Below are 20,668 nucleotides of genomic sequence, written 5' to 3'. Positions count from 1 at the left end.
GTAGAAAATTGATGTATTCTCTTTGCATATTCAGCCTGTTTGCCAGTATTTTATTCAGCAATTGAGTCCATTGATGTTGAGATTTATTAAAAAACAATGAACTTAAGTCCCTGCTATTTTTGTTTGTGAAGATGGTATTATGTGTGTGAGATTGTATTCTTTTGATGTTGCTGTGAGATGCTTAATATCTTGTGTTTTCTTAGGCATAGTTACCTTACTTGTTTTGGAATTTTCCTTCTAGTATCCTCTGTAGGGTTGGATAAGTAGACATATATTATTTAAACTAGATTTTTGTCACAAAATGTCTTGGATTCTCCATCTATGATGATTGACAATATTATTGGAAATTGTAACCTTAACTGGCCTCTATGATCTTTTAGTTCATGCACAACATTTTCCCATGATCTTCTGGCTTCTAGTGCTTCTCCTGAGGTTCTGGTAAAATACTGATGATATGTCTGTATTTTACTTGGTTCTTTTCACTTACATCTTTTAATATTCTTATTTTGTTTTGTTTTTTACATTTGATGTTTCAATTATTATGTGATGGAAGAGTTTTCTTTTCTGGCATTTTGTACTTTTATAGCAACCTGTTTCTAGAAGTTAGGGAAGGTATCTTCAATGATTTTTTTGAAGATGATATCTGGCCCTTTGAACTGGGATTCTTCATCTACTTTTATTATTATTCTTAGGTTTGATCTTTTAATTGTGTCCCAAATTTCCTGGATGTTTGGAATTAGGAACTTTTTAAACTTTGTATTTTCTTTGACAGATGTGTTGACATCTTCAGTGGTATCTCCTATGCCTGAGATTCCTCCATCTTTTGTATTCTGTTGGTGATACTTATTTTGTAGCTACTTATCTCTTCCATAGGTCTTACATGTCCAGGCCGGCGGCCTCTGTTGTGATGTCTCTATGTGTTCTTGATCTTTACCATACAGGGCTTTCAGTTTTGGTTTACAGGCAAACAGATTTGTCTGAGCAGTGGGAGACCTCAGATACTCAGCATTGGTCATTTCCACCAAGTGGCACCATGACTTTCTGACCATGAGGCCATCCAAGAACCAAAAGGAATAAAGCACTTTGTTTTTTAAAGGAGTCAGAATTCTATAGGCAAAGACATTTGGGAAATCATATGATATCTTCTTTATTATCTTATATGAGGATTACTATAATGCTACTATTCTGCATCTTCAAATATGAAGTCTTTCCTAAATTTGTTTTTCACAACTCTGTGTGGGATGGTAAGAATTAAACTGTTGTCATCAACAGCAGGCAAGTGTAGAGTGCTATACATATATATTGTGATATAGTGACCAAAATGAGGTTGGTAAATATATTGTGCTTTTTAACAGTTGCAATATTCCTCACTGAGTCTATGTTTTTTTTTAATTGTACTTGTATGTTTTCGTATTTCTGTTGTTTTATTGAGATATAACTTCTATTAAAATGTGCATATGGATATATTGCTAGCTAAAATGATCACAGTGTACATTGTACTAACTAGAAATGACACACTCTCTAAAAGTAAGTGTTTGAAGGACACTTTGCTCAATAAAGCATTTTGCTTCAGAGAAGACGACTTCTCCATGGGTACCAACCTGCACTAGTAAATGAAGTCTTAGCAGAACTATGCCCATTCTTCTTCACTGAGGTCAGACACAGCAACCAAGCTATGAGAAAGGGATCCCAAGGCAAGCAACAGAGTTAAACCCCTCTTGCTCCAGGTGTTAGAGAACCCACACAAAGACCAAGTTGCATATCTGCAACAACTATATTGGGGTCCCAGGTCCAGCCCTAGCTTGCCTTTTGGTTTGTGTTTCAGTCTCTGTGAGCTGCCATTGGCCCAGTTTAGTTGACTCTATCCGTCTACTGGTGGTAATTTTGACCCCTTCAGCTCCCTCAATTGTTCTCTCCACTTATTCACAAGATTCCCTGAGTTCTAAACAAAGTTTGCCTCTGGATCTCTCTTTTCATCAGCTGCTGGATGACACCCTCAGAAGATAAGTATGCTAGGCTTCTGTCTGGAAGCATAACAGAGTATCATTCATAGTGTCAGGAGTTGGCTCTCTCCCATGGGATGGGTCTCAAGTTTAGCCAGTCATTGTTTAGCCATGAATAACTATTTAAACTTTAGGTGATTGGTGCAGATGTTTCTTTATTTCCAATAACTTATGTAAGCAATAATTACTTAAAGTCCTTTTAAAAAGTAACAGTGTGGGCATACAATTGTGGACTTAGATCTTCAGGCAACATTTATAGGGCAAATAAACATTTTGCAGCTTTTAGTAATTGGTAGACTTATATAACAATTTATCAACATTTAGTAGTGGCATACTGTTCAGAATACTTGGACATACTTTAAACAGTATAATTTTATATATGCTTGTACATAATTAAGATATAGTTTCAAAGTTAGTCTTAAACATATTAAATGTTAATTGCTTGAGATTGAGACTAATCAGCAAACGAAGGTACAAATAAATCCAGAAACTCCATCTACTGATTCTGCATCTTTATACTGCATGGTATGAGCTCATGCATCTAGATGTCAACTTCACCACCACTTTTGCTGTTTTTTTGTAACAGTAATATTTCATCTTTAATGGGAGAGGCAGAATGTACAGAGAATCAAATGCACTTGGCATGTTCTAACTCATCCACCAGCTGTTCTTACTTCTAATTTATAAAATGGTGTTAACTGGACCCCAAATAATGAGGCTTTAATGACAGAACAGAATTGCTAATTATTTTCCTCAGCCAACTTTTATTCCTTGGCCAATGCCAGTGAACTAATTACGAAAGAGAACTTAGTTATATTTTTCCCAGTTTGCTTTTAGTCAATAAGCAGAGAAGGAGGAAGAAACATGAAAGTGTCTAGGGAAAATTAGGGCAACCATTTTGTGTCTGGTTTAAAAGATGCACAAAGGTACAAAGAGGTAAGAGATGGATATCACTTTTACAGACAGCATTGTTTGACTCTTATGGCCAAAGAGCAAAGATATTGTCTTCACAAAGATCGTTAAAGAAAACAGGTGCTGCCAAACCAGATGGAAATGTTTGAGTGGAGCCTAGACTAGGGAAATTATTGGCCACATGTGAATCAAGAGTGGTCTGTGTAAACTAATCTGGTAGACTGTTTCAAAAAGTGTTCTCATCATCTCATGTATAGTTCTCTAGAAAGTATGGTTTTCATGACAGTGAGGGTTCTGTTGCTAAGCGTGGAAACTTAGAATTTGTATCCCAATGCCAGACTTAAACCATTCTTTTTCTCTACTTACAAAATAATAACCGCCTTTGTTGGTGAATTTTCTTATCCTGGTTTGAGAAATTCAAGGTGACTTACCTGTGTTAAATAGTTTCAGAAGTTGATATTAGGATGCTTGGACTCTTTTGACCACATCTGCAGACTGCTTCCATGACCTTTAGCCTTCAAAACAACTTTAACATGTATGTGCTATAATTCTATCCCAATTTTGAGATAAGAACAGATTGGAAATCAGAGAGATTATCTAAACCTTCCAAATAAACTTTTGTTTCTTCATCCATAAAATTCATGTAATAATGTGTGTGTTCTATGAAAATAGAAACAACAAATGTATGTAAAATCAACAGTTCTTTTCAAGTAACAACTATAATAAATATGATCATCATATTATCTCCAGTCAAGGAGAGTCTATAACATATTAGTTACTATGCTTTTTGCTTAGCATGCTAGTATAAAGACAGTGTCTTTGCCTTTCAGAAATTTATAGATGCTTAGAAATAGAGACAAAAAATGCAATTTTTATGGAGTGTGAAAAGGCACTGACTGGATAAACATGATGCCATGGTAGTTGTATAAAAGTGGTAGTCATTCTGAATTTTAAAATACATGGAAGACTCTTTACAGAAAAAGGAGGAAGCAGAGAAGGAAGAGGAAAGGAGGTGGTTGTGGTGGTGTGGAGGAGGGTTTAGTTAGAAGTAGGAGGGTGAGGAAATTCCTAAGCATAAGAAAATTTAAGCAGCCAGGAGAAGAAATGCCACAAGAAAAGAGGATCTCAGAATAAACAATTGACATTTACAGGTAGGGTCTGCAGGTAGAAAAGAGTGGAGATCAAATTCAGAAAACAAATGTCCTTGAAATCAATGTTTTGTGCTTTTTACAACAAGCTCATGTTCAAGAGTCAATCTATAATTCCCGAAGAAAAAGGATAAATTTGATCTTTCCAATGTTATTTTAAGTTCCTACAGCATGTCAGTCAAGAACTCAAGGGGGAAGTGTGTATCTCATGGATGTTGTAGTTTCTTCCTGAATAAGAATATTGCAGGTGAATTTTTCCAAAGTGTCATGAATGTCACAAGACCATTTTGTCTCATTATTTGAGGTTGGCATTGACTTCCAACAAATTGAATGGGTTATATAAATTGCAGAGTCCAGGTTTTTTCATGGATGTTAAGTACCTTGTTTTGTTAATTATGAAAGACTGTGAAAAGAGTCCAAGAGTGCTTAGCTGAATCAATTGGAGCTGCATGATCACAGGTTGAAGCACACAGAAGCACACATCAGCTTCTTCCAACATACTTGTTTGATGTGGTCCAAAACGATCCATAAGATATATCTTACATCAAAAAGAAATGATGGTTATTTCCCATGTCAAACTTTATTCTCCATGGGTATTTGTGTTGATTTGATTAAAAAACTGTGTGCTCTCAAAATCTCTAGGGAGCTTCTTTGATGCTGGAAAAGACATGGATGACCAAATGAGATGGAAAATGTCCAGTCCAAAGATATTTATTCAAAGAGCTTATTTCACTTTCTCCATGCCAGAGAGATGAAAAGCATTTTTCTCTGTTTTCTTTACACAATCTTTTATTCCAAAGGACAGTTCAATAATGCACACAGACAGAAGGAACACTGACTCACTAGAAAAATTACAGAAGACAGAGCAGGCAGAAACTCCCTGATTTCTAGCTTGCTATATCTAGCTATAACTGTCCATGCTTTAAAAATCTTACCAGTTTGTCTTTATACTAATTGATTTTCTATGTTCCATCTGCCCTGCTCCCCATCTGTTCTATTAGAAGACAGGGATTTATGACAAATGATATGCTAAACATCAAGTGAGTATTTCAATCGCCAGTCAATTGTCCGTGTGTCTAGACTGCTTTTTTCTTTTCTTTTCTTTCTTTTTTCTTTCTTTCTTTCTTTCTTTCTTTCTTTCTTTCTTTCTTTCTTTCTTCCTTTCTTTCTTTCTTCCTTTCTTTCTTTCTTCCTTTCTTTCTTTCTTCTTTCCTTCCTTAATTCCTTCCTTTCCTTCCTTCCTTCTTTCCTTCCTTCTTCCTTCCTTCCACCCTTCCTCCCTCCCTTCCTCCCTCCCTCCCTCCCTCCCTCCCTTCCTTCCCTTCCTCCTTTTTCTTTCTTTCTTTCTTTCTTTCTTTCTTTCTTTCTTTCTTTCTTTCTTTCTTTCTTTCTTTCTCACTCGTTTTCATCCATCTAATTAAAGCAAGATCCAGCCACAGGTTTGAATGGAAGTGGCAGCTATAACAGGAGACAAATTTACAAGGCAACAAGATAAATAAGCTCAGTAGACATAAGGCCAGTCCAAGAAGTAATGTGGCAGCAATGAGATAGGACTTTGAAAGAAACATACCCTGAGCTAGAAAGCATTGTGGGCAGGACCCATTCTCAAAGGCCTGTGACTGGAAGACAAGCAGAGATTTCAGTACAGAACTCAGACTTACCACTTGGTTGTCTTGAGCAGCTGATTTCTTAATACTTATAGTTTATGTTAGATTTGCCTTAAAACAGTAACTGTCAGCTAATTTGAGAGTTGTGCAAGGATTGAGTAAGATAAACGTCCACTGCATGTTCTTCCTTCCAAACACAGAATCATAATGGTTATTGCTTTTATGATTAAAAAATATTAGTAATAGGATTATCATTTAATATTATATTCTTTGAGTAAGTCGTATTTGCTTGAATTGATTAGGTAATTTTACTTAAGCCTATGTAAATCTTTAGGATAAATATTTATGGTGATAGTTTTATTTTTTGAAAAATTAAATATATATGTGAAATATGTGTAATATAATTTGTACTATATAATATATTTGTCAAATCTAATACTCAAGGTAGAAAAACAAATAAAAGGAAAATCTAATTTTCATCTGGAAGTAAGATTTAGGAAATTATACAAAGTAGAATAAATAACTTATTCTGGTTTTATACAAAGAAACTAAAGTCATAGTTTCAAGATTCAAGTAATGTACACATTAGTAATATTAAAAGATACATTTTATACATAATTATAAAGTACACTTTCTTTTATTGTATGATTTCAAACACAGACAAACATGTAAACAATCTCAGACTTATTAGTTTAAAAACATTTTTATCTTCAGAAACTTATGATGTTTTCTGTCTAATTTTTTAGAAAAAAGTCATGTAGCAGATTCAGGATTGATACACCTAATCTCAATATTTGCCCTTTTAAGTTTAAGACTTTTAATATTGACAAAGGTGCTAGAAAAAAATTCCATGCCTGATCTCTTGGGATTGATTACAGTAAATGTAAAGACCTACTAAAAGCAAGAAAAAAGTAATCTTTAGGTTATTAACGTAATATACACAGGACATATAAACATAGAGTATGTATAGAAGCTGAGTCTTTTCCTAAGATATGCATATATAAATACTTATAGTAAAAAATACTTGTTCAAAGCACTTCTGCTTTTAAGTGTTTTAAATAACAGAAATTCAGCTTGTGTTGAAAGAGTCAAGTTGATATGGATAATAATGCTTTTTTTTCTCATTCACTGCTTCTAAAACAAAATTTTCATTATCAATTTATTTTATTCATTATATTCATGATATCAATACATATTTAGTCATTACTTAGTGATGTCTGAAAGTATAAAATAGTGGGAACAAAGGATTCTACAACGATTCTATTCTATAGTCATAAAGAGCTTAGAGAACTGCAAACTTCTAATATAAAGTTCACTGTGTTAATATTGTATGATTAATTCTCATTGCATGAGGATATTTTCCTAATTAGCAATGTTAATTTAAACACATAATATAGCTATTTTTTTTCTGTATGCATTACTATAACTAATGTTATTTTTAATTATCTTTGTATGCAAATTTGCATACAATTTTCATGTCAAAGTCTTCCAGTGAAATAAATAGAATAATAAATAGATAAAGTTTTCTTTCAGTTTGGATGGTTGGACATTTTATCTATTGTTGTCAGCATTTAATTTCTAGGAAAAAAGTCTTCACAATTTGATTTCTAGCTGAAATTATGTTATACATATAAACAGACCCTGAGATCCACCAGCAGGAACAGCTGAGATCCAGGGACACAGGCCTGGTGAGAAAGCATTCTGACTACCCAGGGTGCAGAGAGATCTCTGCCCAGCATGCTGAAAGTGTGCCCCCTCCCCCCCCCGCCCTCCCACCAGCCTCAGCTTTGTTCAGGGAACCAGTAACCTAGCATCAGTCTATTCTCAGCTGGAGGACATTGAGTGCAGAACAGGCAATCATATCATCCACCACCAGGAACAGCAGAGATCCAGGGACACAGGCCCGGTGAGGGGGTATTCCGATTAGCCTGGGATCAGGAGATCCAGGGACACAGGCCACATACAAGGGAGAGGCAAGAACCAATCAATGACAACAAGACCACACATAATCAGAGACAACAAGATGGCAAGAGGAAAGCCAGAAAACATACCCCGGAGAAACCAAGACAACCTGGCAACACAGAACCTAGCTTTTCCATCATAGCAAACAGCAGAAAGCCAAACACTTCAGAAAAAAAAAGACTCAGACCTGAAATCATACCTCAAGATGATGATAGAGATCCTTAAAAAGAATGGGAGGAAAAGCATAAAGAATTAGAGGCTTTTAAAGATGAAACAAGAAAAACACTCAAAGAACTCAAAGAACTAGAGGAAAACAGAATCAAAGAGATGAAGGAATGGAAGAAGGAATTTAAAATGAAATGGACACAATAAAGAACACACTAAAAGAACAACCCTAGAGGTAGAAAAGCTAAAAAAAAAAAAAAAAAGAAAAAAAAGAAATCAGGAGTCACAGATGCAAGCATTTCCAATAGACTACAAGAGATGGAAGAGAGAATCTCGTGGGCCGAAGACAACATTGAAAACATAGACAAAACAGTCAGAGAAGATTCAAAAATCAAAAAGCTGCTAACCCAAAATGTCCAGGAGATCCAGGACACAATGAGAAGACCAAGTCTAAGGATAATAGGAATAGAAGAGGGAGAAGAATATCAACTAAGAGGCACAGTAAATATCTTCCACAAAATTGTAGAAGAAAACTTCCCTACCCTAAAGAATGAGATGACCATGAGCATAAAACAAGCCTACTGAACTCTAAATAGGTTAGACCAGAAAAGAAATTTCTCCAGGCACATAATAGTCAAAATGCCAAGTGCCCAAAGCAAAGAAAAAATATTAAAAGCAGTAAGGGGAAAAGGCCATGTAACATATAAAGGCAGACCAATCAGGATCACACCCGTTTTCTCAACAGAGACTATGAAAGCTAGAAGAGCCCGGACAGACATCATGCAGACCCTAAGAGAGCACAGGTGCCAGCCAAAGCTGCTATACCCAGCAAAACTCTCAATCACCATTGATGGAGAGATTAAGATATTCCAGACAAAACTAAATTTACACAATATCTGACAACAAACCCGGCACTACAACGAATTATAGGGGGAAAACCCAATACAATGAGGGGAACTACATCCTAATACAGAAAAGAAAACTCCTAAGCAAGAAAACCAAAAGAAGAAAGACATACAGGCACAATTCAAATTCCAAAAGCAAAAATAGCAGGAAACAGCAACCACTATTCCTTGATATCTGTTAATATAAATGGACACAATTTCCCAATAAAAAGATATTTGCTATCAGACTGGATACATAAAAAAAAAAAAATCCCAGCATTTTGCTGTGTACAGGAGACTCATGTTATAGACAAAGACAGACAATATCTCAGAGTAAAAGGGTGGGAAAAAATCTTCCAAACAAATGGCCCCAAGAAGCAAGCTGGAGTGGACATTCAAATATCGAATAAAGTAGATTTTCAACCAAAATTTATCAGAAAAGATAAGGAAGGACACTTTTTACTCATTACAGGGGAAATCTGTCAGGAGGAACTCTCAATCCTTAACATATATGCTCCAAATACAAAAGCACCGATATTCATAAAAGAAACCCTACTAAAGCACAAAAAAAATTGTGGCCCACACAATAATAGTGGGAGACCTCAGTACCCCACTCTCACCAATGGGCAGATTGTGGTAACAAAAACTGAACAAGGACACTGTAAAACTAACAGAAGTTGTGAGCCATCTGGAATTTATAGATATCTACAGAACATAGCATCCTAAAACAAAAGAATACACCTTCTTCTCAGCACCTCATGGCACCTTCCTGAAATTGACCACATAATTGGCAACAAAATGAGCCACAATAGATATAAGAAGATCGAAATACTCACATGCATCCTTTTAGATCACAATGGTCTAAGGCGGGTCTTAAATAACAACAAAGACAACAAAAAGCCCATATACACATGGAAACTAAACAAAGCTCTATTAAATGATAACAGGGTCAAAGAAGAAATAAAGAAAGAAATTAAGGATTTTATAGAATTCAATGAAAACAAAAATCCAACAAACCCAAACCTATGGGATGCAATGAAAGCAGTACTAAGAGGAAAACTCATAGCCCTAAGTGCTTCCAAAAAAAAACTGGAGAGAGCTTACATCAACAACCTGACAGCACAGCTGAAAACTCTAGAAGAAAAGGAAGCAGATACACCCAAGAGGAGTAGACAGTAAGAAATAATCAAACTCAGAGCAGAAATTGATCAAATAGAAACAAAAAGAACCATTCAAAGACTCAACAAAACCAAGAGCTGGTTCTTTGAGAAAATTAACAAGATTGATAGACACTTAGACACACTAACTAGAGGGCAAAGTGAGAGTATACAAATTAACAAAATCAGAAAGGAAAGTGGAGAAATAACGACTGAAACATAGGAAATTCAAGAAATCATCAGATACTACTGCAAAAGCCTATACTCAACAAAGTTGAAAAATCTGGAGGAAATGGATGAATTCCTAGACAGATACAAGATACCAAAGTTAAACCAGGACCACGTAAACCATCTAAATAATCCCATAACACCTAAAGAAACAGAAGCAGTCATAAAAAGAGTCCCAAGCAAAAAGAATCCCAGGTCCAGAGGGGTTCAGTGCAGAATTTTATCAGACATTTATTGCAGACATAACACCAATACTCTCCAAACTATTCCACAAGATAAAATCAGATGGAATACTACCTAACTCATTTTTTGTGGCTGCAATAACCCTTGTTCCTAAAACACACAAAGACCCTACAAAAAAAGAGAACTTCAGACCAATCTCATTTATGAACATTGGTGCAAAAATACTCAACAAAATACTTGCAAACTGAATCGAAGAACACATCAAAACGATCATTCACCATGATCAAGTAGGCTTCATCCCTGGGATGCAGGGATGGTTTAATATAAGGAAATCCATCAATGTAATTCACCATATAAACAAACTCAAAGAAAAAAAAAAAACGACATGGTTATCTCACTAGATGCTGAGAAAGCATATGACAAAATCCAACACCACTTCATGTTAAAATTCTTGGAAAGAACAGGAATACAAAGCCCATACCTAAACATAATAAAATTAATATACAGAAACCAACAGCCAACTTCACACTTAACAATGAAAAACTTGAAGCAATCCCACTAAAATCAGGAACTTGACAAGGCTGTCTACTCTCTGCCTACCTATTCAACATAGTACTGGAAGTCCTGGCTGCAGCAATTAGACAGCAAAAGGAAATCAAATGGATACATATTAGAAAAGAAGAAGTAAAATCAGCACTATTTGCAGATGACATGATAGTGTACTTAAGCAACCCCACAAATTCCAGCAGAGAACTCCTACAATTGACAAACAAGTTCAGCAAAGTGGGTGGATATAAAATTAACTCACACAAATCAGTAGCCTTCCTCTACTCAAAGGACAAATATGTGGAAAAAGAAATTCTGGAAAAGATACCCTTTACAATAGTCACAAAAAATATGAAATACCTTGGTGACTCTAACAAGTGAAGGACCTGTATGAGAAGAACTTCAAACCTCTAAAATGGAAATCGACTATGATCTCAGAAAATGGAAAGATCTCCCATGCTAATGTATCAGAAGGATCAACATTGTAAAAATGGCCATCTTACCAAAAGCAATCTACAGATTCAAGGCAATCCCCATCAAAATACCAACCCAATTCTTCCCTGAGTTGGAAAGAGCAATGTGTAATTTCATCTGGAATATCAAGACACCTAGAATAGCGAAATACATCTTAAACAATAAGAAAACATCTGCGGGTATCACTATCCCTGACCTCAAGCTATATTACAAGGCAATTGTGCTTAAAAATGCACGGTACTGGTACAGAAATAGGCACCTGGATCCATGGAATAGAATAGAAGATCCTGAAATGAACCCTCACATATATAGTCACCTGATTTTTGACAAAGGAGCTGTAAACATTCACTAGAAAAAGGACAGCCTATTCAACAAATTGTGCTGGTCCAACTGGCACTCAGCATGCAGAACAATGAAAATAGACCCTTTAATGTCTTCTTGTACAAAGCTCAAAGTGCAAGTGGATCAAAGATCTCCACACTAAACCAGGTACACTGAAACTAGAACACATAGGCACATGAGAAAATTTCTTGAACAGAACAAAAATGGCTCATGCTCTAAGGTCAAAGATTGACAAATGGTACTTAATGAGATTGCAAAGTTTCTGTATTGTTAAAGACACTGTCAAGAAAACAAAACAGCAGCCAACAGAGTGAGAAAAGATCTTTACCAACCCCACATCAGATAGAGGCCTAATATCCAAGATATACAAAGAACTCAACAAGCTAGACATCAGAGAATCAAACAATCCTATTTTAAAAAATGGGGTACAGAGCTAAACAAAAAATTCTCAATTGAGGAATATCGAATGTCTGAGAAGCATCTAAGGAAGTGCTTGACATCAGTAGCCATCAGGGAAATGCAAATCAAAACAACCCTGAGATTCTACCTCACACCAGTCAGGTTGGCCAAGATGAAAACTTCAGATGACAGCAGATGCTGGCGAGGATGTGGAGAAAGAGGAACACTTCTCCAATGTTGGTGTGGTTTTAAACTAGTACAAGCCCTCTGGAAATCAGTCTGGTGATTGCTCAGAAAATTGGACATAGTACTACCTGAAGACCCAGTTATTCCACTTTTGGGCATTTACCCCAGAGATGCTCCAACATACAACAAAGGCACATGCACCACAATGTTCATAGCAGCTCTATTTATAATAACCAGAAGCTGGAAAGTACCCAGATTTCCTTTGGTAGATGAAGGGATACAAAAATTGTGGTACATTTACACAATGGAGTACTACTCAGCTATCAGAAAAAAATTACCTTATAAAATCTTTAGAAAATGGATGCATCTAGAGAATATCATCCTGAGTGAGATAACCCAGTCACAAAAGAACAGACATAATATGCAGTCACTGATAATTGGATACTAACCCCAGAAATCTCTGAACATCCCAGAAACAACTCACAGACTGTGTGAAGTTCAAGAAAATAAAGCAGCTTCACTATTAATTTTCAGTACTTCTTAATGATTGGAGTAGATATGAAAACCCATTAAAGACCAAATCCTCAATATTCCTTGGCCTACAGCTTCTCTTCTCTGTCACTATAAATTTGTTAAAGGTCATACTTTGTCATTTTGTGTCTGGCTTATCAAGTAAAATATTTTAAAGTTAATGAATATTGTTGTTAAATCAGAATTTCATTTGTTTTAAAGACCAAATACATTTTTACTTACATATTGACAACTTTTATTTTATTCATTTCTCTACCAATGAACATTTGAAATGTAACTACATTTTGTCTACCCTAAACACTTGTAGTATAAGTATGGTGGGGAAAATATTTGTTCAAGTAGCTGATTTGAATTCTTTTAGGTAGGAGACCAGAAACCGATTGCTAGGTCACGAAATAAACAATAAAATTATATATGCACTTAGTATATTTCTGGAAATCACATCAGTGATTTAAAAAATTACTTCTAAGGGTGTTTTATTGTAGCTGATATTACCAGAGAAGCCATGAACAAATTACAAGAATTACCAACTCCATCAATAAAGGTCCAAATACGGGTCGCAACAAAACTCTCATGGAGACCTGATACAGTTAAGCACTCAATAATTTATGCTGATAGAAGAAATATTCAACATTCATATTATTGGAACAAAGAACAAAATCACTCTCATACCAGGAAAAAGAGACTTCTGGAAGTTTTCAAAAAGAAATTGTATACTTTAATGTAAAAACGGCTTGAAACATTTCTTCCCCAGCTCACTCGTTATAAGTATTTTCAGAGTGTGATGGAGGTAAAGAACGGGGTAAGACTCTTACAAATACAGAAGGAAAGAAACTCATATACAGAGTGCCACTCTACCAAAAATGGTAAAAATGTGAAAGCCATGTTGCTTTACCTGGATATTATATATTAAAAATACTAGACATTATACAAATTTTAAATCATATATCACATATTGCATGTTGTATATCATATAACATGTATCATATATATCATATATCAATCATATATTATATAAAAACATATTTTAGTATACAAACACATATGCATATAATACATATGCCCATTAAGAGTAATTTTTATTAAATTTATTTAAACTATAAACACAAGTTAACCTTAGTATTACATAATTGAATGCAAAAGAAATCAAGTCTTACAAAAAAAGCCTTATATTAGCTACCTCCCATTAAGCTAGAACTATTGTATAAGGAAGATATTTATAAACAAATATTGGTTCATGGGCTTTTAAATTAATTCAAAAATTTATTGGGTTTTAGGTATGATGTAAATTATATTCTGAGACTGAACCAAGAAGAACTATAGAAATAATGAAAAATTAGCTATGAGAATGTAGTGTATAAGAAACAAAGACATTAAAATGAAAAATTACCAGATAGAACAATAATTTTGAAGAATTTCAAGAACATAAGCAGCTTAAATAGCATGTGCAGCATCTCAGAAATAACAGTATGTAGATGTAAATTTTGAATAATGAAACACAAAATGTTGGGGGACATTGTCATATGAAGCAAAGAAAATGTCATATAGAACTATAGAGAATGAAAAACAACGTGGTGGATTCAGAAGATTAATTATATAGAATGAAATAGTCTTGTGAGTTGGCAGCATAAAGTAGCAGCAGTTCACACGCCTAGAAAGAGCCTGGTTGTAATCTTGAGCATTTAAACATTTTAAAAATAAAATGAAAGGGGAATCCAAGTGAAATATTTCTAAAACGAAGAGAACAAAGAAATGTAGTTCAGAACAAACATATGATGCTGTATAGCATGTTTAAGAAAAGAAAGAATTTCACTCAGGTCAGGGAGGATTTCTGATCTCTATTTTGTAGAGGAAATGCACCCAACGGGAACTAAGTGGAAAGCCCGCAGTGTGTGCATCAGAACCTGCATTCAGCACTGTTTGAGCACCGTACTGGCAATGCTTTTAGCATGCTGCAGACATCTTTCAAACTGACTGTCACAGCACAGCCCATTCCCTTTTGAGAATGATTGTACTAGAGAGGAACCTGGTTTGTAGAAATCTGTCACCGAAACACAGAGAAACTTCCATATTGTGGTGTGGGACTGTAGGATCTAAAGTATAGCTAATCAGTGCAAATTAAATGTATTAGCATTATTAGTAAAACTTTATATTAAAAGGATGAAATGCTTTATTATTTCTTTTTACCAGTTTGCCTTTCAAATATTTTTAAATTCTGACATTCCCAATACAGAACTGAAACATAAATCAACACAGCCTTCCGTATTGCTATTTATAACCAGGACCATGTATTTTATTGAAATTTCATATTTCCTTGAGCATTTCCATCACAAAGAATTGAATATAAATAATCAAACATGCACATATTTACACTCTAATTTATATTTCAGCATTGATATGAGTAAAATTTTTAAATAACTATCTGATAACTTTAAAAAACAGCCATTAAAACATAAAAAGTAGATTATCAAGAACAACAATAAAGTATGTTTTAGAAAAGTAACATTATTTTACAACTAGTACTTTAAAATGGAACCCTTTGTATAAGGTCGACATATGAACCATTTTCTGTGAAAAGTTAAATGCCAAAGCATGATTATAAAAAACAAACATACATTGTGTTTTCACTGGATATGTTTCCAAGAACTGTTTTAGGCTGCATCTCTATTTTATAGTTAATATTTATTTCATTTGTCTTAAAATTTCAAATTAACAGCTAAAGGAGTACTTGAGTTATATTTATGATATATTATGATAAGCTATATTTATGATATAAGGGAAATTCATAAATGATACTAAAACTATAGTATGTGCATCCTAAGAAAGAATTTGTGGACATTTACATAGAAATTTTGAAATTATAGAATAAATTCTGGCGGCACAGTGCTTTGTAAAGCAAGCTTTTGCATTGGCATATATTGCTCATGCCACAGGTGTCAGACTCGATATTTTCTGTGATATGATGTGAATCATTTTGATTGGTTTTTTCTAATAGCATGTGTTCATGGTTTATCTTAGATAGCCATTTGCATAGTTTTCTGGACTAAAATAAAGTGGTCTCAGCATTCACTAGAAGGGTGAGCTGCAGCAAACGCTGGAGCTTATTGAATTTGCCAAGTTAGATGTGCCTCTAACTTAGACTCTGGTTTTTGTCTGATGTGCTCTAAAGTGAACCAGCTGAAGCTAGAGCCCTGGTACAAATGTACATGCCAGGAGAGAGGAAAAATCTTGAGAAGAAGAGAAAGAAATGAATTTCCGTAAGAACTAACAGTGGAAGTGTCAATGAATCTTTACTTTCCTAATTCTGATCCCAGCATCTCTGTGTCTGACCCTGTGAAATACCAACATTGTTTTAATCAAGTTCCCTTTTGAATGAAACTATTTTAAGTGAATTCTCTGTTGATTGTCCTCCAACTCTTTTCATCTAAGAACAGAAATAGTAGTTCGGAAATAACCTACAATCAATTTATGTATCACCAACTCTCTTCAGAATTAGAAAAAAACGTGAGAACTTGACAGTCCAGAGGGCATTTTGAGAAATGTTTCATCCACTTTTGACATACCAAAAGATATCATGAGAGCATTGCTCATTTACAGCCATCAATTTGCTTCTATTTGTAGAAAAAAGACATTCCTAAAAATATTATATTCCTGCATTTATTATTTGACTTTTTCTGGAGTGAGAACAAGGTCCCCAATGGAGGAGCTAGAGAAAGAATTGAAGGAGTGAATGGGGTTTGTAACCTCACAAGAAGAACAACAACCACCCAGAACCCCCAGAGCTCCCAGGAACTAAACCACCAACCAAAGAGTACACATGGAGGAACCCATGGCTCCAGCAGGACATAGCAGAGGATGGTCTTGTTGGGCATCAATAGGAGGAGAAGACTTTGGTCCTGTGAAGGATTGTTTCCCAGTGTAGGAGAATGCCAGGGTGGAGAGACAGGAGGGAGTAGGCAGGTGGAAGAACACCCTCATAGAAACACGAGGAAGGAAAATGGAATAGAGGATTTCAGGAGGTAAAATTAAGAAAGGCAATAACATGTTGAAACATTTATTTGAAATGTAAATAAATATCCAAGAATATAAATGAATAAATATCTTATTAATGTTTGAAGATTTCATACAATGCATTTTGATCATATTCATCCTTTAGCACATCCCAGATCTATTTCTGAATCCTGCCTTTCAACTTTCTCATTTATTTATTTATTTCTACTTAATCTTTTTTTTTACACTCCAGATTTTATCCCTCTCCCAGTCTACCCTCTGACTGTTTCACATTCCATGCATATTTCCCCTGTCTCCACAATGATGTCTCCACCCCTCAACCGTCTCTTCAGTGGGATTTGATGAGTGTTTTTGTACCAATCATTTAAGTACTTTATTTCATAGAACAACATTAGTTAATTACACAATAAATTAAGATTTCTTTATATCACCATCCATCTTATTCTATGTCTTCAGAGTAAGGCAAAGATCTCTTTGAATATATCCTCTTTCATTTTTAAAATAGTTCTTAAATCAAATAATATATAAAGAAACATGTAGTCTTATGTGTTGGGGGTTGTGATGACATGCTGGACAAAATACAATGCATTGTAAATGAGTCTGATTACAGTGTGGTGTTATGCTAAATTGCATGACTTTCAAGTGATATGATTAAAAGATTAGAAGCAAATTCCCTAACTGCTAAACTTTTATTGCATTGTTGATGATTTAATTAAAACTCTTATTAATAAGATTTTTATTATTGTGTTCTGAATGAAGTAGCAATACTAATAATAAAATAGGAATTATTGATTTACAAGTCGAAAGTAATTACCTGAAGTTTCTCAAATATCTTTGAAGGTCTTGACTGATATTCTCGTAATTTGTTTGTAATATTAGTAAATTAATACTTACCAATTTGTAAAAAAATTCATAAATTGTTTTTATGCACCATGCACATTGCAAGTTGCTATAGAGGATCATGAGAAAACAAGGAGGGGGTTGAATTTCTGAAAATTCCATATATCCCATTATTTTTCAGACTAATGATAATGTAAGATTCAATGATATAAAACCAACAAGAACATGACAAAAATCAGTTTTCAACTGAATATATCCAGCTAAAAGCTATTGATCTTTCCAATAGGATGCTTGAAAGCATAGATGGAAGCTGACGTAACAGCCTAATGTGAAAAGGAGTGTTGTTTCATGCTGCTTACATAAAACTAGCTTTGCTGTGCCTATCGTTTTTTGTTATGTTTGGCTCCATGGATGTGCAGGTTATTACTAATCATCTATGTAATTATATTTTAAAATTAAAACCACAGTAGAAATATGTCCTTCATATTATATTTTTTATTTGCTCACATTCACCATAAACAATTTCTGTTATCTTCTTCTCCTTCTGGATATACTTGGCATTCCAAACTTTTTTTTTTTTTTTTTTTTTTTTTGGCTCCTGGGGTGCTACCCAATAGCGCTATACCACGATAACCTTTCTTTTATGCTTCAAGTTGGGTTTAGTCAATTGGAAGATTCAAGAGAGGATATTTGGGGGATAGATCAGGATTTGCCACACTTAATTTTGCTGATAGAATTATCAACAGCTTTTTTCTGACTACGATGAGATGATAGAAATCCATAGTTTTTCACTAAACTGTGATTACCAAACTTTGTTTTTGGATATTGTCTTCTCCTTTTGTATTGTCTTCAATTTTGGATCTTTCTCATTTCTCTCATTATAGAAAAGGATACTAGGCACACCTAGCATGTGTTAGTGAACTGACAGAATAAAAGATGGTATAAAATGATATAGTCATTTCATGATTATAGGAGAAAGAAATCAAAACAATGGAGCCATCCTACCTGTGCAGTAGTTCCCAAATAGCATAATTTTAGCAAAGTATATGTGCTTAAAAGTGTGCCTATCTGCCTAGTGCATTGGGTCCTCTGTTAAAAACAAAATGAACATCTTAAAGCCCTTTAAAAGTGGAGAAGATTTGTAGCAGATCCTACAATCATGGAGATATGAGTAGAAAGATATTCCATGAGGTTTGCACAGGTGCTGTATGATCATTTTAGTATGGCAGATAAGAAAGTTACAGAAATCTTAGAAGTTTGCCCCAAACCAGAGTTTTTCAATATGGGCTCAAATGTCAGCCCATCATATACTGGATGGCCCCTAAATATTAGAGAATACATTATCAGAAGTAGTAGTCAGGGTCACACATTTATTTCAAAGGCTACAAGTTGTCCTTACTAGAATAACCTCTCTTTTCATTCAGGTCACATAACTGTTATCGGGCTGAGGATATCCTTGCTATAAAATGCGGGGTTTACCAGTCTCCTTAGGACATTTTCAATAAGTAAGCAGTTTTTCCATTCTTTTAAACGAGGAACATAAACATTTTCTCTGACAGTTGAATCAAGAATTATGATTTTGAGATAGACTAAACGCAACTCTCTGAGAACGTTTTTTGCCAGAACACAGCTTCTGCTCTTTTACCTTAATGAAGGCATCGGGTATACACAGATTGTTACAAAACCCAGGGCTACTAGAGAACATTCAGTACAACTTTATATGGACTATTAGTGCTTTCGTTAAAAGCAGTTGAAAAATTGCTGTCATGGTTCTACAAAATCAGTCACATTCTGGGTACTAGCGGCTACATGTGTTCTTTCTGGTTGAAACTTCCTGAGGGAATGTATTAATCTTCCATCTTACAAACAAGACACCTAGAACACTAAGTTTTCACAATGAAAGAAGAATGTTATGAGACTCGCGACATTGAGCTTGTTTCTCTCACATTAATTCCACTAAAAAATAATGCATCTTCTTGTCAAAGTAAGCGGAGCCATATACACCGAACAGGGTCAAGTGGAATGACTGAAGACAAGTGGATTATGGGCCTGGTTCTAAGTAGATACATGAGACATCTGAATAGCACCTGTTCCTTGTTTTGTGTAATTTGTGCTACATGCATGCATGCTGTTAAACTAGAGAATCATTAAATGGCAGATGTCTACAAGGGGAATTAATTTCATTGGTTTTATTTCTTTGACTTTGTGTATTTATTCACATAGTAAATGTATTATTTATGTCTGTTTCTGCTGTCAGATAGTTTGAATTTACTTCAGCTATGGTATAATAAACTTAGATACTTTTAAAAATGTATTGACAAGTTTCTTCTGTCATACAATACATCCTAACCACAGTATCCAATTCTTACATTTTTTTTTTCACTTATCCTCATCTTCCCTTTTCATAAGAACACCTGTTTAAAAAAATCAAAAAAAGCAGGTCTCCTCCAAGACAGCAGCCAAAGAAAACAAGACATGGTAAAATAAGAGGAGAAAGCCCTCATATCGAGGCTGGACCAGGCAACCCAGTATTAGAAGCAGAGTCTATCCCAAGTAACATAACTGGGATTAAACATTATTACTTTGGACATGTAGAGGAAAGAAAGAGATATTCAAAGAAATAAGGAACATGAAGGAATAAAATATTAAAAAATAAATAAAGTAAAGGAGGGGAAATAGAAATGGAGAATAGATAACTTTGGATGGGATATAAACCTGCAGCTTCATCAGAAGTATCATGATTCTCACAACTAAGAAGTAATTCTTCATCCTCATCCTTCTTCTGAGATCCTCACACCACTACAGTTATACACCCAGGCCCCAGTATAACAAACATTTTCTAAGCAAATATTCTCATATTTAGAAAATGTACTATGAAATTTTATCTTAGCTTTTAGCTTAACAGTTAAGTAGAAACTTAACTGGGGTGTTTGGTGTCTAGGAATGTGTCAGGTCTGTGATTACCTGTCTTCCACCACTGCCTGGAAGTCCTTTTTTACTTTGCTCTTGCTCTAACATGCCTTGAAAAGATTCTTCTGGATGGCTAATCTTCATTGTCAACCTGTTTGGATTTAGAATGCTGTTGGAGAC

Source organism: Micromys minutus (assembly GCF_963924665.1).
Source record: "Micromys minutus genome assembly, chromosome: 2".
In the NCBI taxonomy this organism is placed as follows: Eukaryota; Metazoa; Chordata; class Mammalia; order Rodentia; family Muridae; genus Micromys; species Micromys minutus.
The sequence above is the reverse complement of the archived record's forward strand: the minus strand, read 5'-3'. Positions refer to the sequence as shown.